The sequence below is a fragment of the Rhinatrema bivittatum genome, chromosome 15 (genome assembly GCF_901001135.1).
Source record: "Rhinatrema bivittatum chromosome 15, aRhiBiv1.1, whole genome shotgun sequence".
NCBI classification, from domain to species: Eukaryota; Metazoa; Chordata; class Amphibia; order Gymnophiona; family Rhinatrematidae; genus Rhinatrema; species Rhinatrema bivittatum.
In genome coordinates, this window is record NC_042629.1 from 23,992,237 (window position 1) to 24,019,525 (window position 27,289).

The following is a 27,289-nucleotide window of genomic DNA, read 5'->3' on the forward strand; positions in this document are numbered from 1 at the left end:
GCATGAAAGCTTTCAAACGGAGGGCGGGGAGACCGAACGAGCTTACTGTTAACCAGATATCCCAGAGATGAGTCAACAAGGTTATGAAGAGACATGATTTGCCCCACAAAACCTTTCCTGCAATGTTCAATGCTCTGCCTGCCAGACGGCACCCCACTCTCAGAGTCCAAGAGGTGAATGGCTGATCCTCCATATTGCTCAGGCAGGCTTGTACAGATCCCCACCCCAGCCCAGACTCCCCGATTAACCATCAGGACCTGGGTGTGCAGCAGATCCTGCTTCAACCGATTGGCCTCATTGTGGCTCTTGGCTTCCCAATCCAGGTTTGACTGCAGAGACATGAGCTGCTGATTTCTCCAGGTTTCGGAAGAACCCAATCACCTTTTCAGCTTTCTGTACCACTATGTCTTGTAAACTCTTCTCAAACAGGACCCTTAGGGGTTGATTTTAAAAGGTGCGCGTGGTTCCCGGCACATGCACATGGATGCAATTATTTTATAACATGCGTGCATCGGTGCACGCATGTTATAAAATACGATATCCACGTGCACATGTGCGCCAGATTTTAACATCTGCGTATGCATGTGCAGGCTGCCCGCGACTCGCGCATGTGAGGGGGAGATTTTCTATAGTATGCGTGGCGACGCGATCGGGCCTTTGCCCAGTTCCCTCCCAGTCCGCTCCAATTAAGGAAGGAGAGGGGAAAAGGGAGGAAGGGTAGGTAGGGAGCGGACTGGGAGGGAACTTTCCTTTACCCCCTACCTACCCTTCCTCCCTTTTCCCCTCTCCTTCCTGACCTCTAAACTAATCCTACCTATCCCCATTTTTTTTTAATACTTACTGCTCCTCTGGAACAGAAGTATCTTCCGGCGCACGCTTCCCCAGGACAGCATCTAATGTTGCTGTCCCGCCCCGCCCAGACCATAAGAACATGCCATGCTGGGTCAGACCAAGGGTCCATCAAGCCCAGCATCCTGTTTCCAACAGTGGCCAATCCAGGCCATAAGAACCTGGCAAGTACCCAAAAATTAAGTCTATTCCATGTTACCATTGCTAATGGCAGTGGCTATTCTCTAAGTGAACTTAATAGCAGGTAATGGACTTCTCCTCCAAGAACTTATCCAATCCTTTTTTAAACACAGCTATACTTACTAACTGCACTAATCACATCCTCTGGCAACAAATTCCAGCATTTAATTGTGCGTTGAGTAAAAAAGAACTTTCTCCGATTAGTTTTAAATGTGCCCCATGCTAACTTCATGGAGTGCCCCCTAGTCTTTCTATTATCCGAAAGAGTAAATAACCGATTCACATCTACCCGTTCTAGCCTCTCATGATTTTAAACATCTCTATCATATCCCCCCTCAGCCATCTCTTCTCCAAGCTGAAAAGTCCTAACCTCTTTAGTCTTTCCTCATAGGGGAGCTGTTCCATTCCCCTTATCATTTTGGTAGCCCTTCTCTGTACCTTCTCCATCGCAATTATATCTTTTTTGAGATGCGGCGACCAGAATTGTACACAGTATTCAAGGTGCGGTCTCACCATGGAGCGATACAGAGGCATTATAATATTTTCCGTTTTATTCACCATTCCCTTTCTAATAATTCCCAACATTCTGTTTGCTTTTTTGACTGCCGCAGCACACTGAACCGACGATTTCAATGTGTTATCCACTATGACGCCTAGATCTCTTTCTTGGGTTGTAGCACCTAATATGGAACCCAACATTGTGTAATTATAGCATGGGTTATTTTTCCCTATATGCATCACCTTGCACTTATCCATATTAAATTTCATCTGCCATTTGGATGCCCAATTTTCCAGTCTCACAAGGTCTTCCTGCAATTTATCACAATCTGCTTGTGATTTAACTACTCTGAACAATTTTGTGTCATCTGCAAATTTGATTATCTCACTCGTCGTATTTCTTTCCAGATCATTTATAAATATATTGAAAAGTAAGGGTCCCAATACAGATCCCTGAGGCACTCCACTGTCCACTCCCTTCCACTGAGAAAATTGTCCATTTAATCCTACTCTCTGTTTCCTGTATTTTAGCCAGTTTGCAAGTCATGGGAAAGGACATCGCCACCTATCCCATGACTTTTTACTTTTCCTAGAAGCCTCTCATGAGGAGCTTTGTCAAACGCCTTCTGAAAATCCAAGTACACTACATCTACCAGTTTACCTTTATCCACATGTTTATTAACTCCTTCAAAAAAGTGAAGCAGATTTGTGTGCCCCTCAGCCTGCCCCTTTTGAAAGACCCGGTACTTCGGCACGTATCGGGGGTTATGTTCATGGTCGGGCCCTTTGTAAAATGTGCATGGAAGGCCTGGCCACACGCATAACCCCTGCTTTTTACACTCACGTGCCTTTTAAAATTGGGCCTTTAGTGTGCCCCATAATCCAGTCCTGCTGTGAGATAAATTAAGCAGAGGGTATCTACACCAGCCATGCACAGTAAGAATTCAATAATTTTATATGCAGTGCCTGATTTGCTTTATGGCTCTTGCAAATGTGTTTTTCCTTCCATTCTCACATTTGTGAAATTGTTCCCCCAATGGACGAGTGAAGAGCTGGCAGGAAAGGGAATCCGTGCTCATGGACTTCTGGCCCCACTGCATGCATAGCGTTCTAGCTCTGCTAGTCCTATTGCGTTCTCTTAAATAATAACACGGGTGCTGTATCTAAAGTCCATATATGATCAGGCATTTAAACTAAAGAATGGGGATGGAAGGAGATGGTCAATGAAATTGACATGTCACCCCCAAGCAATACAGGAAGTGGGAGGAGAAAATAAAATCAATCAGCTCAAAAAAGTAGAAAAGGTGACTAGGATGTGCAGTAAATCAAGAGAGAAAAATTGGAAAGCAGTGACTACAGATGCTCACAGTTTGTGCAGTAAAATCCCAGACCTGCAGGCCCTAATGATGGAAGTGGACTTGGACATTGTTGTGGTCACAGATACATGGTTCATGGATTCTCATTAGTGGGATATGGCCATACCGGGCTATAATTTGTTAAGGAAGGACAGAGAGGTCAGAAAAACAATATCAAAGCAAATGAACTGCAAGGAATCTGGGGTAGAGAAGAAGTATTATGGGCTGCCCTAAAAAAAAGATGATGATGCCTCCATTTGTACTAGAGTTACTTACAGGCTGATTCAAATTGAAGAACTAGTCAGAGATCTGATCGAAGACATTCAGAAGGTGGGAAAGAAGGGAGAAATGTTGATGAGATAGTGGATGGCTCTGCTCAAACATGGAACCCATGAGGGAGAATGTGATACTCGACTTAGTGCTCACTAACAGGGATAATGTCTCTAATGTCCGGGTGGGTGCCCACCTCAGCACTAGTGATCATCAAACAGTATGGTTTGATATCGCAAATAGGCTACAGAGAAGTCACACGAAGACCCGGGTTTTGAATTTCAAAAATATGGACTTTTTTGAAATAGGGACATATCTGGAGGTAGAACTAGAAGATTGGGAGAAAACAAGAGAGGTGGAACAACAGTGGGCCAAACTAGAAGGAGCAATTACAAAGGCAACAAATCTATATGTTAGAAAAGTAAAGAAAAGCAAGAGAATCAAGAAACCTAACTGGTTCTCAAAGGAGGTGGCTGATAAAATAAAAATAAAAAGAACAGTGTCCAAGAAATATAAAGGATCCCAAAAAGAGGCACCCAAGGAAGAATATCTGGTGAAACTGAGGGAGATGAAGAAAGAAATCAAGAAAGCTACAAGTCAGATGGAAGAAAGGATTGCCAAAGAGGTAAAGAGAGGTGACAAAACATTTTTCAGATACATCAGAGAAAGGAGAAAGGTCTGAAGTGGTATAGTGAAACTGAAAGGTGAAAAGGATCAATGTGTGAAGAGAGACGAAGAAATGGACGAAATATTAAACAAATACTTCAGTTCGGTGTTCACCAAAGAAGGTTCGTCGCTAGTGAACATGACTGTGGATGGGGGTGGAGTAGACGAAACTCCTTTTACAGAAAGAAAATGTATGGGAAGAGTTAGGAAATCTGAATGTGGACAAGGCCATGGGGCTGGATGAGGTTCATCCCAGGATACCGAGGGAACTCCGAGATGTGCTGGCGGGTCCGCTGCGTGACCTGTTCACTAGATCTCTGGAAACAGGAGTGGTGCTGCAAGCTTGGTATCCAGGCCAATGGTGACTTGATGGTCTTTGAACAAAGTCAATGGCAGGCTTTGAACCCACAGCCTCAGTGGGCCTGTGAGGCTTTCACACAAAACACTTTTTGGAACTTATATTTGTCCTTTTCTGGGTCTGGTATTGTGCAGGTGAAAGGGCTCAAATTCAGCTGCTGCTTTATTTTAAAATTGTTTGCTGTGATCTTTATAAGTCTTGTCCTCTTGTAGGAATTAATGTCAGTTTTCTACGTTCGCGTGTCACTGGTGCTGTTCTGAAGAGATCTCCTTTTCTATTCCAGTGTTTCAGTGGGAAAATCCCCGGTTCCTGCAATTCCTTGTTATTTGCGCAGAAGCAGCTCTTTAAACTCTGCCTCTGTCTCTCTCCTAGATAAAGAGAGACTTGCAGAGTCGATCTGTCTGTCCTGCACACCCCCAGGTCCCTCAGAGCCCTGCTCCTCAGTTTGCTGCATTTCAGGTTGAAATGTTGATAAGTGGCAGGAATTAATAGGATTGTGGGCATGAGATGGCCGAGCACAGCTCAGCCCTTCTGTAATGCTCCCCTCGCTCAGGCTTCATTCTTTACTATTTTATTTCCTCTGTTCTTGTGAACATGAGCGTAGGTTGGAGCTTTCATAGCCTGGTAGTCTTTGAAGAGTAATCCATGCTGGGAGTGGCTAATGTAATGGCTCGACATGAGAATTTTTAAACTAACTTGAACCACTTTTGTTAAGATAAAATCTTTGTGCTCTCTGAAATTAACTAGCTGCTTTTCACCTAAGAAAGAAAAAAGGTTGTGTGTCTATAACGATGCCACATTGAGTTTTTGCAGGGCTCTTTTTTGACATGTAGCCTACCTCAATGGTGCTCCCACATAACAGAGGCAGTCTCTAAAAAGTAATCTGTGCTCTCTGGTGACCTCCCACCCCAGTCCCTGCTTTTGTATTAGTGTAGGGCAAAGTCTTCATTTCATGTAAGTTTGCTCCCGTTGTATTAAGTGTCCTCCAGTGGAGCCCAACTCATCATTTGCTTTCCAGAGTCCCACCTCATCCTCCAGTGCACCCGTTTATCATTCTCTTTCTAGAGACCTACAGCCCACCCCACTCACTACTCAATCTCCAGGGAACTCCACCCACTCCACCCTACTCTATCCTCCAGTGCAGCGTTTCCCAACCCTCTCCTGCAGGCACACCTGTCCGGTCCACGTTTCAGGATTGCCACAATGAATATGCATAAGATAAACTTGAGACCTGGTTAGTTGTGCCCCCAGGAGATAGAAACATAGAAATGACGGCAGAAGACCACCAAATGGCCCATCAAGTCTGCCCAGCAAGCTAAGCACTTTATCCATTTTTTTCCCCTTTTTCTCTCTCCCACCTGTTACTATTGGCTTCCAGTACCCTCCAGCCCTAATTCCCCTCCACCCAATTTAGAGAGCAGCTTTGAATCTGCATCCAAGTGACATCCAGCTCAATTGGGGGTAGCAACTGCTGTAACAAGCAGGCCACCCCCTTGCCCCATACTCTTACCCACCCCTGTTTTTATTTATTTATTTTTTTTTTGGAAATAGCAGCCCTCCATCCTTCCGCTCCGTGAAGGTGGAACACCAACTACTGGCCACTGGCATCCCGCTCCTTGAATGCCTCTGTGGCTACTGCCGCTCCGTGCAGTGTTTGAATGCCGCTGTGGCTACTGCCGCTCCGTGCAGTGTTTGAATGCCTCCATTTTATTCACGCCCTCTAGACTTGATGGATCCACAGTGTTTATCCCACGCCCCTTTGAAGTCGTTCACAGTTTTAGACTTCACCACCTCCTCCGGAAGGGCATTCCAGGCATCCACCACCCTTTCCGTGAAGAAATACTTCCTGACATTGGTTCTTAGTCTTCCTCCCTGGAGCCTCAGCTCGTGACCTCTGGTTCTGCTGATTTTTTTCTGACGGAAAAGGTTTGTCATTGTCTTTGGATCATTAAAGTTTTTCAAGTATCTGAAAGTCTGAATCATATCACCCCTGCTCCTCCTTTCCTCCAGGGAGTACATATTTAGATTCTTCAATCTCTCCTCGTATGTCATCCTATGAAGATCCTCCACCTTCCTGGTCGCCCTTCTCTGTACCGCTTCCATCTTGTCCTTGTCTCTTTGTAGATATGGTCTCCAGAACTGAACACAGTACTCCAGGTGTGGCCGCACCAAGGATCTGTACAAGGGGATAATCACTTCCCTTTTCTTACTCGATATTCCTCTCTCTATGCATCCCAGCATTCTTCTGGCTTTTGCTATCGCCTTGTCGCATTGTTTCGCAGACTTCATATCATTAGACACTATCACCCCAAGGTCCCTCTCCTGCTCCGTGCACATCAGCCTTTCCCCCCCCATCGAATACAGTTCATTCGGATTTCCACTCCCCATATGCATGACTTTGCACTTCTTGGCATTGAATCTCAGCTGCCATATCTTCGACCACTCTTCCAGTTTCCTTAAATCCCGTCTCATTCTCTCCACTCCTTCCGGCGTGTCCACTCTGTTGCAGATCTTAGTGTCATCCGCAAAAAGACAAACCTTACCTTCTATCCCGTCCGTAATGTCGCTCACAAAGATATTGAACAGGACCGGTCCCAACACCGATCCTTGCGGTACACCACTTAAAACCTCTCTCTCTTCAGAGATAGTTCCATTTACCATCACGCATTGTTTTCTGTCCGTCAACCAGTTTTCAATCCAGGTCACCACCTCAGCACTCACTCCTAAGCTTCTCGTTTTATTCACCAGTCTCCTGTGCGGAACCGTATCAAAAGCTTTGCTGAAATCCAAGTAGATGACATCGAGCGCTCTTCCTCGATCCAATTCCTTGGTTACCCAGTCAAAAAAGTCAATCAGATTTGTCTGACAGGATCTTCCTCTGGTGAATCCATGCTGCCTCTGGTCCATCAATTCTCATTCCTGCTAATCCTTCTCTTTCTAGAATCCCACCTCCCCCACTCGCTGTTTTCGTACACAGACACTTCATTCCTTTCAGGCTCATAAGAACATACTTAATAACTTCATGGAGTGTCCCCGCATGCTTTTTATTGTTTGAAAGTGTAAACAGGTTCACATTTACCCGTTCCACTCCACTCATGATGTTATAGACCTGTCTGTTCTCCAAGCTGCAAAGCCCTAACCTCTTTAGCCTTTCCTTATCATTGAGCTGTTCCATCCCCTTTATCATTTTGGTCATCATTCTCTGTACCTTTTGCAGTTCTGCTATATCTTTTTTGAAATGCAGCGACCAGAATCACACACTGTACTCTAGCTGTGGTCGGTGCGACCACAGCTAGAGTACAGTGGGATTTTGATATTTATTGACAAACATTTGATTTTTTTTTTTTTTAAATCAAGAATGGCCTCAAGGCCGACTACAACAAGTTTAAAAACAGACAATGCCATTTGAATTACTATTTTCTGTTTTATTCTCCATTCCTTTCCTAATAATTCTGTTTGCATTTTTGATTACTGCCACTCACACACTGAGCCAACATATTGTCCATGATGATGATCCTTTCCTTAGATGGTGACTCCTAATAGGAAACCTAACCGTGTAACTACAGTTTGAATTATTTTTCCCTATGTGCATCACTTTGCACTTGTCTACAGTGAATTTCATCTGCTTTCAGTCTCCTAGTCTTGCAAGGTCCTCCTGCAATTTCTCGTAATGTGCTCATGCTTTAACAACTTGGAATAAGTTTGTGTCATCTGCAAATGTAATCACCTCAGGCATTGTTTCCTTTTCCAGATCATTTACATATATATGTTAAAAAGCTGTGGTCCCAGGACAGATCCCTGGCGCCCTCCACTATTTACCTTCCTCCACTGAAAACCAGTTCACATCACAATTGCTTTCTATTCCATGACTTTTTAATTTTCTCAGGTGTTTCTCATGAGGGACTTTGGCAAACAAATCTAAAAATCCAGATACACTAAATCCACCAGTTTACTATTGTCCATGTTTATTAAGCCCCCTTCAAAAAATGTAGCAGATTGCTGACGCAGTACTTCCCTTGGGTAAATCCATGTTGGCTTTGTGCCAATATACCACGTCTGTCTCTATGTTCTCTAATTGTGTGCTTTGAAATAGTTTCTATGATTTTTCCCAGCACTGAGGTCAGGCTCACTGGTCTATAGTATCCCAGATTACCTTTTAAAAATTGGCCTTTGATTGGCTACCTGCCAATCTTCAGGTACAACAGATAGTTTTCATGATAGCTTACAAATGACTAGTACTAGGTCCAGGAGCAGACATAGCACAGTCTGATCGCAGGACACTAGACTCACCTGAGGGTAGAGCGGGGAAGGAGGCGTACTAGAAAACATTCAAGGAGGTATAAGGAATTGAGGAGGAGGAACAGCAGGTAAAGGCTGAAAGGAGGTGACTGTGGTGCCAGAGGGAAGGTAGTGTAAGAGGGTATATGAGTGTCGGGGAAGGTGAGAAGGGGTGGATGCTTGGGATAGTAGTGTGAGAGAGTAGTAATGGGGAGTGAAAGGGGGTGGCCCAAAATAGGGGGAATATTGGGGAAGTGAGGAGGATGTTGAATGGTGGGGGGAGCACGAAAATAGGAGGTGAATAAGACTTCCTACTGCATCTCCCTAAAATCAACAGGTAACAAAATGTAATGACTGGAATATGAAATGCAGTGATCTATTAACAGTACGGCTTCTGGAGTAAATTGAATTATTTGCATGCAATGATGGAGTTTAATGGGTAAATGTAAATATTGTCCAAAAATGTTGTGTATGATCTATGGAGACCCCAATAGGTCCTTTTTTCAGACATGGATAATGTGTTTGAAGAAGATGCCTCCGTGATTTCAAAAGCTCCTGTACAATATTTTGAGATAAATTTGTATGCTGATCTAGTAAAAGGTTTCCGAATCTTCCAAGAACTTCCTTGAATGGCATGTAAATTTCAGTATTACATTCATATAATTTCTCTGTAGAATTTCTGTTTTTATATGGAGAAAGGAGGTAGTGGAGGGTTAAATAGTTTTGTGAAGCAGAGAAGGCAGAGCCCCCTGATAAGAACCTGGCAGCACATTCCCATCATATGAACAGTGCACTATATCCCCAAGGCTCTTCTGGTGGGATTGGTGCTGAGTTTTAGAACTGTCCATGTAAGACCAGCAAGATCTCAGCGATACTGGGGTCCTGTGTTTAACTTAATTACAGAAATGTCTGTGTGTGTGTGGGGGGGGGGGGGGAGAGATGGTACGGGCAGGGGCCTTGACTTTTAAGAACAAGCTCGCCGCCCCCTTTCCCCCCTTGAACTTGCTGGGGAGGATACGCGGTGCCTCTGGTAATCAGAGCTGGTGCAAGAGTATCTGGAGCGCTGGGCGAACCTTCATTCAGGCCCCCAGTACAGTGCTTCCTTCTACTGGCAGCAGTGGCTCAAAAGCCACTGCACACCCTCTGTGCCTCCTTCTGGCAGGATTTTGCCACCTTCAATATTTTGGCAGGCTAGGCATCTACCCAGTTTGCCTATTGGAGGTACCTGCCCCGCTGGTAATGCCAGGTCAAGTGTATAAACTATTTATCCATGTTTGTAATTCAGAATTGCATCTAAAACTGGAGGTTGTTTTTCTAAACAGGATGCATTGAATAAAATGCACTTTACAAAACAGATTATAGCACTTTGAAGTGTCTAAAAGCGAAATATAAATCAAATAAATATTAGAAAAAGTAAAAAGCAGTGCAAGATGAGTTCTTCCTGACAACACGGTTAGAAAGGAAGGGGAGTGGCAGCTGGCATTACAGATGGACATTGTGATTGGGAGTCCATGCTGCTTCAGCGCCTCAGCACCGTGGGCTCGTTACGTGAATGGAATTGACGGAAGTTTTCCCAGGGATTGTCACCTTATCATTCCCCAACCCCTAAATGACAGCTTGAACCATGGCCACGGGCTCCGTTCTTTTCATTATTTATGCTTTGCGAAGTCATCGTGGCCCCAGTGCAGAGCTCAAAGCCGGAAAGCCAAACCGCTGCTGCCACCTGATTTGAGTTAAAAGAGGAACAGTGTCTTAGTCAGGGGCCCTGCTTCAGCTGGCATTTCCCCACTAAGGCAGCTGACTCTCTCTCCTTTTTGCCCTTCTAAATTCGGGGCTGCTTTCCCCTTGCCCCCTTTTCTTTAAGATGAAGTGCACGGTCTGTAACTTCCGGTGTTAATTCTGCAGCAGGACTGTTTCGCTTTTGTTGTAAACCTGGCTGCTGTGGGTTATGGAAAGCATTGCAATCTGTTACAGAGCCAGCTTCATTAGAAAGAGCCTGGATGGGCTCCAACAGAATATCTGTCATCTTAGGGAGGAAATTGTTTGATCCATGTAAAACCAGACCTGCACATCCGCGTTTTCTGAGTTTAAATCATCAGCTTTCTGTCATCTGAAGATCTTTAATTTTGATGCTATAATCCCTCTGGTGCCATTACTTTAAACAAGGAGTTTAATTTTAATACATATTTCAGTAGACATATTTGTTTTATTGTTATATATACTTTTTTTGTCTGCTTGCACTATTTTCCACTTCACTCTCTATCTGATACAAGTCTCTATCATATCTCCCTTATCTCACCTTTCCTCAAGGGTATACATGTTTAGATTTTTAATTAGACTTATTCTGAATTATCAGTTATTAGTTGGATAACGGAAGCTCTACACTCGCTCTGCGCCCTAGTTATGCCATTGGCATGAAATATGCAGATTCTATATATGGGTTCATATAAACATTTTTTCATTTTGTTAGGATAGTCCCCTTAAAGCAACTTTAGATTGCCACTGACTTCCAGAAATAACAGAATCCTCTACCGATTACTGCATTCACCATGAAAGCAATTATTTTCCCTGTCCAGCTCTTGTCATTCCATATTTGTCTCTTTAGGCACCTATCCAGCTGTCCACGTATACAGTGTGCATATGCATATCTATTCTATAACCAGCTACAAGTTCATGGTACAGTATTCATAAGTTAATAAGATTATATCTGTTGAGGTCAAGACATAAAAAAATATTATTCCCATTATCATGCTCTATTTATCAATCCTGTGGCAGCACTCAGTGAGTTTTTTGTGCCATAATTAGAATATGAAAAGGAACAGAATAGAGCTTAATTTTCATTCATGAGGTTTGGCCTCTACACAATTCATTCATATAAAGACAATAGCCTAATTTATGAAAATAGGTACTGTATTCTGTCTCACCTAATTGCATAATTTTGTGCATAATTCTATCAATTTTAGGTAACCTAAGAGAAAACTGGCAGTACAGTGGTAACCTGATGATTTTTCTCAGCTACAGCTGCTTTGACATGCTATGGCCTGTCTTGCAGAGTTCCAAACATTAACAGGCTGATACAGACAAATGCACGGGAGAGCCAGCAAGCGCCTGCTCTCTCGGTGCACGCACAGGCCACTGTCCTGGCCGCGCGATTCAGGAGGGTGGCCTATGCAAATTAGGGCCCGCGGTAAAAAGAGGCGCTAGGGACACTAGCGCGTCCCTAGTGCCTCTTTTTTGACAGGAGCGAGTTTGACAGCCGAAGCTCAATTTTGCCGGCGTTGGTTCACAAACCCACTGACAGCCACGGGTTCGTAAAACGGACGCCAGCATAATTGAGCGTCCGTCTTCGAATCCGCGGGCCATGGGCCGATTTAAAATTTTTTTTTTTTTTGGGGGGCCTCCGACTTAATATTGCTGATATTAAGTTGGAGGGTGTACAGAAAAGCAGAAATTAATGCCAGCCTTTGGCAGGCGTTAATTTCTGAAAGTAAAATGTGCGACTTGGCTGCACATTTTGCTTTCTGGATTGCGCGGGAATAACTAATAGGGCCTTCAACATGCATTTGCATGTTGCGGGTGCTATTAGTTTCGGGGGGTTGGACGCGCGTTTTCGACGCGCTATTACCCCTTACTGTATAAGGGGTAAATCTAGCGCGTCAAAAACGCACATCCAAACGTGGGCTAACAGTCCACCGGAGCACACTGTACTGTATCAGCCCGATAGGTGGTTAAATCGAAGGAAGACCAGATGTCCGACGAGTTCGACCTTTGAATTACCTAACAGCTCTGTCTGCATAAATTGGGAGGGCAGGAGGAGCCAGGTCTCTGGATGCCCATGATAATATGGGCACCAAGCTTGCTCCTCCTGCATAGGTGAGTTAGGCAGGTGTGGGGGTGGTCATTTTTTGACTAGGTGCTCTGGGTTTGAATCTTCCAGGACACTGTTGTGCCCTGGTCAGTTGGCCCCCAGCGCACCAAGGGAATAGGGATCGGGCCTAGAAGGTAGTATAAAAGGGGGTGGTACCTTTTGGTGCCGCCCCTTTGCTTCCAGTGTGGCTTCTTGCTCTCTTGTTCAGATTTTGCTCTGTTCCTCTTGGGCCGGGCCTAGTCATGCCTGCCCGGTGGAGAGCATGCTCTGGAGCGGCTGGACAGGCTTCTGCAGGGGAGGGCAGCGTAGCTCATCCCATTCGTGTAGAGGAGGGTAGGTTCCCATCTTCTAGTGTGGACAGCGGGGCTCCTGGTCAATTGGAGGAGGTTAGCTTTCCAGCGGTGGGGGCAGTGTAGCTCGTCTGGGTCGAGTGCAGGGTGTTACATCCTCGGCTGTGTCGCAAGTTCCGGGGTCGCTTTTGCCAGTTGACACTTTGGTTGGCCGGCACGAGTAGGAGGGGCTGCGCGGTGGACTTTATGCACTGGGAGTTCCTTCTGTTTTCTTGGCAGTACAGGCTGCGGTGTCAGGTGATTTTCTTTCGCACACCCCGGCTGCTGCTCCTTTTAATAAGCATGTGCTCGATTCTGACCGCTGACTCGGGGTCCTTTAGGGGCGGGCTTTGGCTGTGCCGCTGGTAAATATTGGTGGGGTAGGTGCTCCTGGTGTTAGTGGGCTGGTGGCTTTGCCCAGCTCTCTTGGGGCAGTTTCTTCTGGTTTGGTCCCTGTCCCTGTCCTTAGCTCGGGTCAGCCTTTTTCCTTTCCCTTGGTTGCTCTCTCTGCGCCTTCGGGTAATTTTTCGGGGGGTTCGGAGGGAGGGGGTTTTCCTTGGTGATCTTTCCACTGCTGGAAGGTCAGGCTTTTTTCCTGTTGTCCCTGGCTCCGCTGGTTATCCCGGGACCAGCTTTTTCTGCACAGGGGGGGTGTCCGGGGCCTAGTTCGGCTTTGGTCCTTCGGGTTGGGGTATGAGTTCAGGTTTGTTGAATGTGTCCAATTTTTGGGGAGTTGGTAATTTTCCAGGTGTCTGTTTGGGATGCCAGGGGGTCTCTTCTGGGAGTGGGGTTTCTTGTGGTTCTTTGGGTTTTCATTTGATGGGATGGGGCACCAATCTGTCTGTTTTGGGTTTGCTGCATTTTTCCTTTGTTCACGGTCCTTCTGAGGGTGGCGTTGCTAAGCAGTCTCGGCGGTGGTGACTGGCGGGGGGGGGGGGGGGGGGCAAATTGCGGGGGTCTGGGGTGGGTCCTGATTTTGTTTTTCAGCTGGAGAATTGCGAAAACACTGGTATTGATATTCTCAATTGTCCTGGTCCTTCCCGGTTGGAGAAATCAACAGGCCACGGCGGTGCGTCAGACGGGTGTTTCATTTGCGGTGCAGGGTGTGGCATCTTTTGAGTCTGAACTTTCCAGCGCAAGTCATTCTGGTGCTCAGCAGTCTGCTGGACTTCCTCTTTCACAGGATAATGTTGCCACTGGTGAGTATATGGCAGTGAGGGGTGGCAATGTTATGGGTATGGGTGTTTCTAGCTTTTCTTGCGCTCCGGGGCTTGCTCCTAATGTGCATCTATTGTGTGGGACGGTTGCAGATGGCGCTGGGCATGATGCAATCCTCGGTGGTGGTGGGGGTCCGGCCCTTCTGGGTCAGGAGCTGAGTTTGTTGCAGATGAGGTTGTCCCTACTACATCAGGTGCTTTGGGTGAGAAGGATGCTAGTGTGGGTGCACAGGCCGATGGTAAGGGTGAGGATAAAGGTGGAAAAAAAAAGCTTAAGCATCACAGGAGCCACAGGAGGTCTAGTAGTTCGGACTCTAGTTCTTCTTCCTCCTCCTCGTCCGGGGACAATGCAGGTGCAGTTAGTCAATCGGCTCAAGGGGGAGACAAGGGTGCGCCGGCGTTGGTCGCTCTTACTGAGTTGTGGGAAGAGATTTCCCACTCTTATAGGAAGCAGATTAGGAAGCATAAATATATCGATATCTTTTGCTTATTGGAGGGGAGGCAGGGTAAGCAACAGGGTAAAAAGAAGGGCAAGACAGACCGCCTTCCTGCTACGGAAGGGAAAGTCCCTAGAACCATATTGAACTGGGTCCGGTGTTTTCTCAGATTGGCTAGTGTGGTGGGGCATTACGATCCGTCTCAGTAAGGTTCTTTGTTGACTTACGCCGACATTTTCATAGGGGCTCATAAGGACTATGAAGATTGGGCTTGACAACATCCTTGTTTTTTGTAACTGCAATTTCTTCTGCACAAGTTCCAGTTTTATTGTATCTTGCACCCCCTGTTCAACTGTAAACCGGCATGATGTGATTGTATCATGAATGCCAGTATATAAAAACCTTAAATAAATAAATAAATAAAATAAAACTATGATGAGTGTTTTAGGGATAGGATGGCCGGGAGCAAGTTGATGCGTTGGGGAACGCAGGATGTGAGTCTCTGGTTAAAATAGATGATAAATTCAGCGCATTTAGCTGGTCCTCCTGCTTCAGGTCAGCTCGGCCGTGCGATGCAGGTGGCCTCTTCTCAACAGATTCGGCCCTTTTGTGGGCAGAGTGTTGGAGTTGGGCAGGGGAAGTCTGTAGTCGGAGCTTCGGATGTCTGTTGGCGCTTTAACTGGTCAGGGTGCCTCTTTCCCGATTGTAAGTTTAAGCACCTCTGCTCTATGTGCTCCTCCGGCCACCCGGCTAGCAAATGTCCCTGTAAGGCAGGCTCTGGATCCTCTTTTGGAACTAAGTAACTTGGATAGAGCTCCTACTCCTATTGTCATTTCTGCTACAGCTTCATGACTGGCTATTTATCCTAATCGTGAGGCAGCCGGTATTTTGCATGATGGTTTTCGGATTCCTTATATCAGTGATATGGAGGTTAGGGGGTTCCAACTCAGTTTCTGTTGGCAAGTTAGAATTGGTGGTGTATCAGAAGTTTTTTGAGGAGCTTTCTTTAAGTAGGATTGCTGGTCCTTTTAAGGAACCCCCCTTTTCTAGGATGATTCTCTCTCCCTTGGCCATGGTTCCCAAGAAGGAGTGGGGAAAATTTAGGTTGATTCATAATTTATCTTTTCCGAAAGGGTCGTCAGTTAATGATTTCATTCCTTGTGAGTTTTTTTTTACTGTGCGTTATGTGTCTTTTGATTCTGCAGTGCAGTTGGTTCACTGTTGCGGTCCGGAGGCCTTAATGGCCAAGGTTGACATCGAGTCTGCCTTTCGACTCCTTCCGGTCCATCCTAACAGTTTCCCTTTGTTGGGTTTTCAGTTTCGGAATCAGTATTATTTTGACAAGTGTAAGCCTAAAGGACTGCTCTGTTTCTTGTGCTTATTTTGAAATGTTTAGTTCTTTTGTGCATTGGGTTACACAGCAGACAGCTGGCTCTAGTGGTGTCCATTATTTAGATGATTTTCTGTTTGTGGGTTCGGCTGGCTTTGCAGTTTGCACTAGTATTATGGATGGTTTTTTCCATATGGCCCAGAGCTTCGGTATTCCTATTGCTCAGGATAAGACTGAGGGTCCTGCTATACGTTTGGTATTTTTGGGCATTGAGTGAGATTCGGTAACTATGGTATCCCGTTTGCCGTCTGCTAAGGTTGATCAATTGAAATTTCTGGTGGCAGGTTTGTTGCGAGCGAAGAAGGTTACTCCGGCAGATTCAGTTGTTGGTGGGTAGCCTCAATTATACTTGTAGGGTTATCCCTATTAGTTGTGTTTTCTTGCGGCACCAGTCTTCAGCAATGTCTGGCGGGCAGAGATGGCACCACTGTGTTAGGATTACCCGTTGGATCCGTGAGGTTCTGAGGGTTTGGGACACCTTCCTGAAAGATTTTAATGGTGTGTTGGTCTGGCAAGTGGAGCCACTCTCTAACAACGATTTGGAGCTATTTCCTGATGCTGCTGGTGGCATTGATTTCGGTGTCTATTGTCAAGGGACTTGGTGTGCCGCTACCTGGCCAGAAGCTTGGGTCACAGCTGGCTCAACCCAGAATATTGCCTTTTTGTAGCTCTTCCCTATTGTAGTTGCTTTGGTCATTTGGGGTGACAGGTTGCAGGATAAGAAGGTAGTGTTCTGGTGTGATAACTTGGGAGTAGTGCAGGTCATTAATAAATTGTCAGCTAAATGTGTTCTTTAGCGGATTTATTGCGTGAGTTTGTATTGCACTGCTTGCAGTTAAATTTGGTGGTTTTGGCGCGTCATGTCCCGCGGTGGATAATAAAATTGCTGACTCTCTCTCTCGTTTCAAATGGGAGCTATTTCGGAGGCTGGCGCTGAATGTGGATCCAGAGGGGGTGGTAATCCCAGATTTCCTTTGGTGTTACGGAATCCCAAGGCTTGGAACTTGTTAAGGGCATTCGTGGCAGTGGCAACGTGTTCTAAAGTGCTACGATTTTTGTTCGCCCATAGTTTGTTTTGGGGGCCTGTTTCTGAGGAGTTGCTATCCGATTATGTTACTTCCTCTAAGGCAATAGGTTTGTAGAGGTCTTCGGTGGCTGCTCATATTGCAGGTTTGTCTTTCTTTTTTTAAGGCGCATGGTTGGGGGTAATCCTGCTGACAGTTGCTTGGTCAAATGCTTGTTGGCCGGATGGGTGCAGGGTTTGCCTCCATCTGTTGATGGTAGACTGCCCATCATCTATTCTATATTGTTGCGGATGTGGGAGTGTCTTCCCGACATTTGTTTTTCCCCCTTCAAAGTTTTTTTATTTTGAGCTGCTTTTGTATTGGCCTTTTTGGGGCCTTTAGGGTTGGAGAGTTGGTGGATCGGTCAGGGAAATGTAGCGATCATTCTGGTCTACGGGCAGTGAATGTTCATTGAGAGGGTGACAGGTTGCGACTAAAAATCCACCACTCCAAGACGGATCAGGCGGGGAGGGGTGCCTGGCTTATTCTGTCTGTGGTTCCAGGGTTGTTGACCTGCCCAGTCGCTCATGTGCGATCACATTTGTTTATACATCCACTAGGTGGTACCCCCTTTTTTTTTCATGCCAATTGTGCCCCTCTTACCAGAAATCAGTTTGCTATGGTATTGCAGAAAGTATTGGGAGCTCTGGGTTTGGAGGTTGGGAAATATGGGACTCATTCTTTCCGTACTGGGGCGGCCACTTTGGCAGCAGATTCAGGTTTGTTCAGTGGGGTTATCTGTTGTATTGACTGTTTGGGCATTTGCAACTTATGTGTGTAAGGATAAATTGTAAATGTGGCTGGGTGTTCTTTTCCTGGGTTTGTTTGCTGTGTTACTTTCTTTGTTATCTGGTTCCACATCCATGCGAACTAAGTGTTTGGCTGGTTGGCCACTCTTATGTAGTGTGGGCTCATCGCTGGGCTGTGAAGCGACCTTATGGCCCTCATCTTGGTCTGGCTTGGCACGGAGTGCGAGTGAGATGGCTTGGGCATCGAGGAATGCATTGAGACCAGTTACTCTCATTTGTGTGGTCCTTCTTATCCAAGTGGCCACCCCCCGCCGGTTTTGCTGATCCACCTTGGTGGCAACGATCTGGGCGATTGGTCTTGCCACCGCCTTTTTGGATGTGGTTCGAAAGGGCCTTTCTGTTTTGATTTCTTGGTTGCCTGACACGATTTTGTGTTGGTCGGATATTATTCCAAGGCCTGTTTGTCTGGGTTCTAAGATCTGGGGTCACAGTAGGGCTAAATTGGATAGGCAGATTGGTACTTGGTTAAATGCACATGGTGGCTTGCATGTTATGCTTGCTTGGTCCTTTATGGCAAGGATGGGGTGCACCTTTCTGGGGTGGGTGCTGATTTATTTAATACCATTCAAGAGGCCTTGGAGTGTGTCCTGTTGTTTAGGATGCATATTTTGGGGGTTGAGGGGGCTGTGTAGGTTGCACCTGCCCTACCCCCTCCCTGTGGCGGAGTTACCAGAGCCATGGTTATTTGGGGGGGGGGGCTGATATCAAGGAATCCGCTAGGTGGTGGGTTATCTTGACGTTGTGTTATTTGAATTGCATGTGATTGGGTTCAGTCACATGGTTGGGACCCCTGGGTCCTGGTGAGCGGCGGGATGCCACTGGTAGTTATAGGATTAGTGGCCTGTGGAGGGAGCAACTTGCTGGGGCGGTGAATCTAGAAGATGTGGTAGACCTGATTGACAAACTGAAGAGTAGTAAATCACCTGGACCAGATGGTATACACTCCAGAGTTCTGAAGGAACTAAAAAATGAAATTTCAGACCTATTAGTAAAAATTTGTAACCTGTCATTAAAATCATTCATTGTACCTGAAGACTGGAGGATAGTTAATGTAACCCCCATATTTAAAAAGGGCTCCAGGGGCAATCCGGGAAACTACAGACTGGTTAGACTGACTTCAGTGCCAGGAAAAATAGTGGAAAGTATTCTAAACATCAAAATCACAGAACATATAGAAAGACATGGTTTAATGGAACAAAGTCAGCATGGCTTTACCCAAGGCAAGTCTTGCCCCACAAATCTGCTTCACTTTTTTGAAGGAGTTAATAAACATGTGGATAAAGGTGAACCTGTAGATGTGTACTTGGATTTTCAGAAGGCATTTGACAAAGTTCCTCATGAGAGGCTTCTAGGAAAAATAAAAAGTCATGGGATAGGTGGCGATGTCCTTTCGTGGATTACAAACTGGCTAAAAGACAGGAAACAGAGAGTAGGATTAAATGGACAATTTTCTCAGTGGGTGTGGGCAGTGGAGTGCCTCAGGGATCCGTATTGGGACCCTTACTTTTCAATATATTTATAAATGATCTGGAAAGAAATACGACGAGTGAGATAATCAAATTTGCAGATGACATAAAATTGTTCAGAGTAGTTAAATCACAAGCAGATTGTGATAAATTGCAGGAAGACCTTGTGAGGCTGGAAAATTGGGCATCAAAATGGCAGATGAAATTTAATGTGGATAAGTGCAAGGTGATGCATATAGGGAAAAATAACCCATGCTATAGTTACACAATGTTAGGTTCCATATTAGGTGCTACTACCCAAGAAAGAGATCTAGGCGTAATAGTGGATAACTCATTGAAATCGTCAGTTCAGTGTGCTGTGGCAGTCAAAAAAAGCAAACAGAATGTTGGGAATTATTAGAAAGGGAATGGTGAATAAAACGGAAAATATCATAATGCCTCTGTATCGCTCCATGGTGAGACCACACCTTTAATACTGTGTACAATTCTGGGCGCCGCATTTCAAAAAAGATATAATTGCAATGGAGAAGGTACAGAGAAGGGTGACCAAAATGATAAAGGGAATGGAACAGCTCCCCTATGAGGAAAGACTAAAGAGTTTAGGACTTTTCAGCTTGGAGAAGAGACGGCTGAGGAGGGATATGATAGAGGTAGATGTGAATTGGTTTTTTACTCTTTCGGATAATAGAAAGACTTGGGGGGCACTCCATGAAGTTAGCATGTGGCACATTTAAAACTAATCGGAGAAAGTTCTTTTTTACTCAACGCACAATTAAACTCTGGAATTTGTTGCCAGAGGATGTGGTTAGTGCAGTTAGTATAGCTGTGTTTAAAAAAGGATTGGATAAGTTCTTGGAGGAGAAGTCCATTACCTGCTATTAATTAAGTTGACTTAGATAATAACCACCGCTATTACTAGCAATGGTAACATGGAATAGACTTAATTTTTGGGTAATTGCCAGGTTCTTATGGCCTGGATTGGCCACTGTTGGAAACAGGATGCTGGGCTTGATGGACCCTTGGTCTGACCCAGTATGGCATGTTCTTATGAGGGTGATTGTGTTTGGCTTTGGTGGCTCTGGAGATCTGTATGTTAATAAAGCTGCGGCCTTTTGACATTCCAGCTGTTTCTGTGTATTATTTTCTGAGATGCTGTGTTTGTAAGGAGGCGAGAGAGAGGAGCCATGAGTCCTTGTTGCCCATATTATTTATCCTAATTTAAGTTCAACAAAGTTTTCAGGTTTGCCCTAGATTAACTGGGGAAGATGGTTTCAAATTTGGAGAAAATCTGACATATTCAAAACAGATTCTCCTATTCACATTGAATCGGACTGCTAAGTTTGTCAATTTTTTTTTTCCAAGAAGTAAAAGGTAGCAGTTGTGGAAAATTGTACAGTCCCTATAAGGGACTCTTTTCATCATTCCCTTTGACTAAACATTTTGAGGGGAAACGTCTGTGCATTGAGGGAACAATTCGTTAGATGTGTTCACAAAGCGGGGTTATTTCTTTTCTTTTTAATCACCTCTCTGATCCATTCGCAGCAATGTACTCCACCACAAAACATTCAACAACCATACAAAAATCCAAAAACATAAACAAATATCAAGCTAAACACAATCACTTTGGCATAACATATAGATGCAATCCATAACTTAATTTAAAAAAAAGTGTAATATAACAAATACAATCAGAAACTCAGACAATACAAATCAGGCCAAGAGAGGCAATATGTTTTACAACTATTACATTGTTTTTCAGGGAGAATGTATCTGCAAACCTCTGTGGGGCTTTCTTTATCTGGGACAATTTATACAGAGAAAGATTGTGGGCACGCGCCCTTTTAAAAACGGTGCAACTCCACCTGCTGACTGTGCTTCAAAACACCCCCTTCATCTGTTATTTCTTACCGCTTTGTGCTTCTGCAGTGATAATTAGCAAAAGGACAAGCTTTTCTTTCACTCAATTAGCTTTGTAAATTAGTTTGTTGCAATCCACAATATGGGGAGTGGGGTAGGGAGTTTTCAGATGGCCCACGGAGCTTAAAAACCCCATGGGCGCTTGAAACGCCTGTATGCAACGCCAACCCACCCACAGCATTTCCTTTCAAAATTAGGAAGTGCAAAGTGAGCTCATTTAAAACGCCCCAGGGCTTTATACCTGCAATTTGTACAGGGGGTGGGGGGGGAAATAGCATATCTACATTTGAAAAACAAAACGTACACAAAGGGGTTTTGCTCCCCAAGATAAACATGTCTGATTTATTTTTTTTTAAATCACTGTTGTAACAAGTACTTCCCTGTGGAACCTGCATTCGACTTTTCATTGCACATGAGGAGGTATTGTATGTGGAAGGGAGTAAGGCTGCTAATAAAAACCAAACGAATATCTGACCATTTGAAATTATTTAACTATTATAAACATTTGCTCTAGGCTAAAATGGCATTAGTTCCTCATGACATTCTTTTTTTTTTTTTTTAAACTTTATAACGTTTTCTTGGCATACAAAAAGAAAATTACAAATAACAGTGCTTTCTTGACACAGCACATATAAGTCTTGTAGCACATGGGACTTATGCCTAGCACTGTCAAACCAAGAAAACCAGGTTAATACTAGCATCATCCTTGTTCAGCCAGCCTTGTAATAATCAGGATATATGCCCCATATCTTCTCATACTTAAAGTTCTCGTTTCTCATTGCAAATCGTAAACATTCAATATCTGAAATGTCTTGAACTTGGCCATGCCAATGATCTGTTCAAGGGTTATATTTCCAGAAGGTTGCAATTGTAAATCTGGCCACCAGCAACAGCTGGCCGACAAAAGGTCTATACTTTGGAGGGACTGATGAACCAGCTCACCTCCTAAGGAGACCTGTTATTGGCATACTACACACAGGGAAACTTTGTATATCACCAATTTCCTGCATGAACTGTGCCCAGAATTAATTAATCCCTGGACATTGCCACCATTTATGCAATATTCCCGTTTCACTGCACCCCCCTTCCAACATACCGTGTCTGATGCTAGGTGTATACTATGATAAAATATGGCTGTATGCTAAGTTCTGTGTAGCAACCGGATCATTAACTCAACCCACTTGGTACATACAGAACTAGCCCAGATGTTCTTTCACACCTTATGATCATAAGAAGTGCCCAAGTCTACTTTCCATTTCTCTATCAAGACCAGGGAGATTTCTGCCCCAAATTTGCCAATCAAGATACCCCAATACATGGCTGTGATTCCTTTAGCCGAGGTCTCAGGATAACCAAGGTAGTCCTTCATTCTGTTCAATGGTCTCAATGGAGCTGATATATCCAAGTGGCCCACTAACGCTTCTTGCAGCTGCAGTTAAACTGCATGCATACGAGCCGGTAAATCAAACTCCTCACCGAGATCACTAAAAGACTGAAAACCTGTGTCATTCCAGAGATGAGCAATAGTAAAGAGGCCCTGCACCTTCTATTCTTTAATTTCCTTGCTAAAGGTGCACCCTGAGACAGTTGAATTCCCATTTATCGGGGCAATAGGCAAAACCATGTCATCCAAGGTGCCTAGAAATCTTTGCACTTGGATGCATACCCTAAGAGTATGCACTAGAATAGGACTCCCCTATCCACCCTATGTCGAATTGACTGACTATCTTTTTGATAAAATCTCATCTACCTATGTCTGAATTTTTCAGGCTGGAAGGGTTAACATTCTTATGGTTTAACTATTTTTCCAAAAAAAAAAAAAAAAAAGAAAAATTAAGGTTTCCTCCTCAAGCTATGGCTACCCCGGAAGCTTACATGATTTCAATATATCTGATCTGGCCTTTTCTATTTTTTTTCCTTTGGTTAATGTTCTGAACATGCAATATAATAGTTTAATCAATTCCAGTAATTAAACCTGTTAATGATTATTGCTCTTTGTATCTTCACTTTCAGAAACAAACAAGACAGGTTTACAAATGGAAAAATCACCCTAATATCCCCTGGTAAGTTTAATACGTTTCTATAGAGTATATGCTTTCTAAAGGCTGCCTGTAATGTAATGGAGATTGGAGATAAATAGGGAAGTACCAAACTGGCTTCTTTGATGTGGTCACAAACATACATAGCAGGCTACTGCCAGCCCTTTTTTAACTAAAACTATTACTACTATTTATTACTTCTAGAGCTCTACTTGACGTACGCAGCACTGTACAAATTCACATAAGAGATAGTCCCTTCTCCACAGGGCTTACAATCTAATCAAGACAAACATACAGGACAAGAGAGACTTCGGGAATTTCTTTTATTAAGAAAATGGTTAAAACCAATAAGGCTGTGAATAAGGGGTTAAGATTTAAAAGCAGCCTTAAAAAGGTAAAGTTTTCAGACTGGATTTGAAGACGACCAGAGGGAGCAGGACGTACCAAAAGTCTGTTTCAAGAGTATTCCAAGAGCATTTAAACACGTGATGGCCCTTCTCTTGTAAATATGAAAAAGGGGTCTGGATGTTACCCACAGACCTGTAGAAGGTCTTTGGGCGCGACGGTGTAGGCCACCGCTAATCGGAAGCCAAGAATCAGTGAGAAGCAGGGTACTCTGCTACTCTGTGGACTGAGCATGAAGCTATTCAGAAAACCCCAAACATTTTAAAACCTTTTTTTTAAAAACATACTTTTTCGCAGTGGCCTTGGGATGCAGTAATGTACAGACAATGGAGTCCATTTTAAAAGGAGCGCGCGTGCATACATGGACACGCTGATTTTATGACATGTGGCGATGCATGCTGGATTTTCAAATACGCACGTGCATGTGCAGGCGGCGCGCACGCGGGGGGGGGGGGAGGGGTGAATGTTTGCGAATTACGCACGGCGAAGAGAGTAGGACTTCCCCAGTTCCCTCCAATTAAGGAACGGCCTGGGAAGGAGCTTCCCTATACCCCTATCTAACCTTCCTACCTTTTCCCCTTCCCTCCCCGACTCCTATCCCCTACCTACTTATTTCAACTTTGCAGTGGAAGTAATTTTGCGCGCTGGCCAGCGCACACTTCCCCGGGACAGCAGCTATTGGCGCTGCCCCCCCTGCCCCTTTTTCAGGGCCCAGCACTTGTGTGTGCCTGGCCGGGCCCTTTTGAAAATGTGCGCAGTGCGTGCAGGGCCCGGCCAGGCAAGCAAATCCCAAATTTTACACACGCGGCCTTTTGAAAATCCGCCTGAATGGCCTCTGTTCTGCAAAAGCCTTATATTGGGAAAATGTCTCAATATCTAGAGATATTTGTCCAGTGGCTGCAGAAAAAAAACATTGGAACTCTCTCGGAAGGAAGAGGACAATATTGAGCTCTCTGTCCCGCAGACATTGGCTCTTGTTTATCATTTCTGACAGATCTCTACATTTTTCAGAATCCAGGACAATGGGAATAATACCATAGCAGGGAGGACATTACTCAGTCAGAAACAAAGTAGATAATTTGTAAACAGCCTAGGCTTATATCATGAAATACTTATCTGGTTGCCCTACTATGTGTCATTCCAGGAGTGGCATGCTAGAATTCTTCCTTGACGCAAACAAAAGGAAGAGGATGTGTCCAAGTCCTTACATTATAAGTCATATATGTAGCTTCTCATGCTGGTCCTTGTTAGTTATTTTCAACCATAAATATTTGGATTTTAAATAGGAAACAACAATTGATTTGGTAAAAAAATTCTCTCAAAGTCAAAAACCTTTCAAATGAGCCAAAGTCAGTTTACATGCTTGATGCAACTAGTACCGCCCACATACAGGTAATGGATTCACTGTTGCTTAACATTTTGTTTCTGGGGAGGGAGAATTTTTGTAACCTGTTTGCCTAGTGTTTTGAATTTTCCAGACAGGGGAGCAGCTCTCCTCAAATTGTCTATGTAGGTGCAAATGATGTTGGTACCCTGCCCTGGCAGATCTTGTACTCAATTCTTAAAAGGGAAAGCATGCATGTGTGTTCCCTTTATTATTTGCCAGGGGTACACAGCAAGTGCCCACAGACCTTTGCTCTGTGTGCAGGTAGGATTTCTAGGGAAAGCACCACATGCAGATTTGAAAATTCATTATCCTTGGTGCAATTTTCTGATCTTGCTCAAAACGTACCTCTTGAAATGCTTCCCCTCAGTCTGGATAAAAATGCATGTGCTATGGGACCCTGAGCTTACTTTTTGCCAGACTGAGTGAGAGCAGTTGTCAGATCACCAGTTTACCTGGGTAAGCTGCAATTCAGCCTGGCAAGTAGCTTTGAAAACTTGTCCCCACTGTCATGCTTCCCAACATGCTTTTTCCTTAAAATAGAGATGTATACAAAATTTGATTTAGAGTTTACAAACTTAAATCCTGCCCCTAATCCAAGGGTTCACATCAGACAAGGGGTCAACAGATCACAGACAAAGATAGTGTCTTGAATGCCGGTATAGATAAATGCCGGTATAGACAATGCCGGTATATACAAAGATAGTATAGAATATATATACAATATATATATAGATACATATATAGATAGATATATATATACAATATAATATATATAGATAGATATATATATACAGTATAATATATATATAGACAATGCCGGTATATACAAAGATAGATAGAATGCCGGTATAGACAAAGATAGTGTCATGAATGCCGGTATAGAAAAACGTTAAATAAAATAAATAGTCTTTATTTCCCATGCAATTACAAAATAAATCCATTTCCTCCCTAATTTCAAACACTGTTTTCACAGAAAATCCAATATTAAGGCTGGATTTGAGGACCTAAAACCTAAACCAGTATTAGCCTTCCCAGCTCTACCTTAAAGAAAATGAATGGCACAGACAGTGCATTTTAAAGGCTCCTTTTATAAATGTTTTCCTTTTCTTATCAGAAGTCTAGTATGGTTTAAGAGGCACGGCTAGGACTCTAGAGCAATCTTGGACTCATTATGTAATGCCATACCAAGCAGTGTCTGTGTTTATGTAGTATCATATTTATCTTATAAGGATGTGTTTATTTATTTATTTTTAAATTTTCTTTATTGCAAATTTTTATCATTAATACAAGATATGCATAATTCAGGAAATATGGAGCAACTAGATTTACAGATCCCAAGCATACATTTAGAAAGAAAATTTTAAATAATGCCAGTACCCGCAAACTTAAAGGTCATATGAGCAACAAGGTGTAAAGGATCGTTGCAAAAGGTAATGGGAAAAGGAATTTATGCAAAGCCAAAGCATCAGATAATCCTAATTAATTAAACCTCATGAGAATTTGGTATCTTGGGCTTTTGGGAGTCCAGAAAACAACTTAATTATGAAGGTTGAAAATAAACATATTTATTTATTTATATTTATTTATTTGTGGTTTTTATATACCGGACTTCGTAGAATAACATCAGTTTGGTTTACATTATAACTTCAAAATCAGCAAAACAGAGGCTTTACATAGAACTTATAACTTATGGAAAAAACAGTGAATAAAATAAAATTAAGTAAACTATATATTAATACGAGACTTAAATGGAAGGACTTAAATAGAGGTTGTTGGATAACTGGGATGATATTGAGAGAAATGATTGGGGATGGGGTAGAGGGAGGGGGGATGGGGATGGACGGAATGTATAGAATTCAAAGTGGAGGGGGGTGGGTTGTATATTGCTTATAGGGAGGGGAATGATGAGTTGCAAGGTTTGCATAGGGGAGGGAAAGGAGGAGTAGCACAGATTGCAAGGAACTATTTACGATAGATGCATTGGGGAGGATATATAGCATATGTTTATAAAACTATATACAAGGTGTGCATTATTGAAGTTATGTATATCAAGGTGTGAAGTTGAAAATTCAAAAATGGTAGCTACTATGAGAGGTAGATATCAATCATACCTGGCATCTTTAAATTTTAATATACATTTACATGGATAATGAACAATGAATTGAGCCCTCAAAGTAATATTCTCCTGACTCATTGACAAAGGTTTTCGCCGATGATCCTGACTTACTCTAGCAAGGTCTGGATAAATCCAGACCTTCTGGCCTTTGAATAAAGACAAATGATTATGTAGATTATGTAGTCTTGAGACTACAAAGAAATCAGAAGCGTGCCTCTGTTAGACACTTCCAAAGAAATCATGCAAATTTATACCTGTCTCAGCAGAGCCCCCTCTCTTTCCATGGGCAGAAAATAAGCTTTGAACATAGGTGGAATAGCCTCAGATGGAATCTTTAATATCTCTACCATATCATTTTTTAAATAATCCAGTGGAGAGAGATAGTCCAGAA

At 43.7% G+C, this 27,289-nt stretch overlaps 1 long non-coding RNA gene across 7 annotated transcripts in view; it reads left to right on the plus strand.

Annotated features, from left to right (window-relative positions):
- LOC115076873 overlaps window positions 1-27,289 on the plus strand; it is a 313,677-nt gene that overhangs the window by 137,855 nt on the left and 148,533 nt on the right. For all 7 annotated transcript variants that reach the window (XR_003852887.1, XR_003852886.1, XR_003852885.1 and 4 more), the window contains one exon: window positions 22,965-23,014. This is a non-coding gene — a long non-coding RNA (uncharacterized LOC115076873). The remainder of the gene's footprint in view (window positions 1-22,964; window positions 23,015-27,289) is intronic.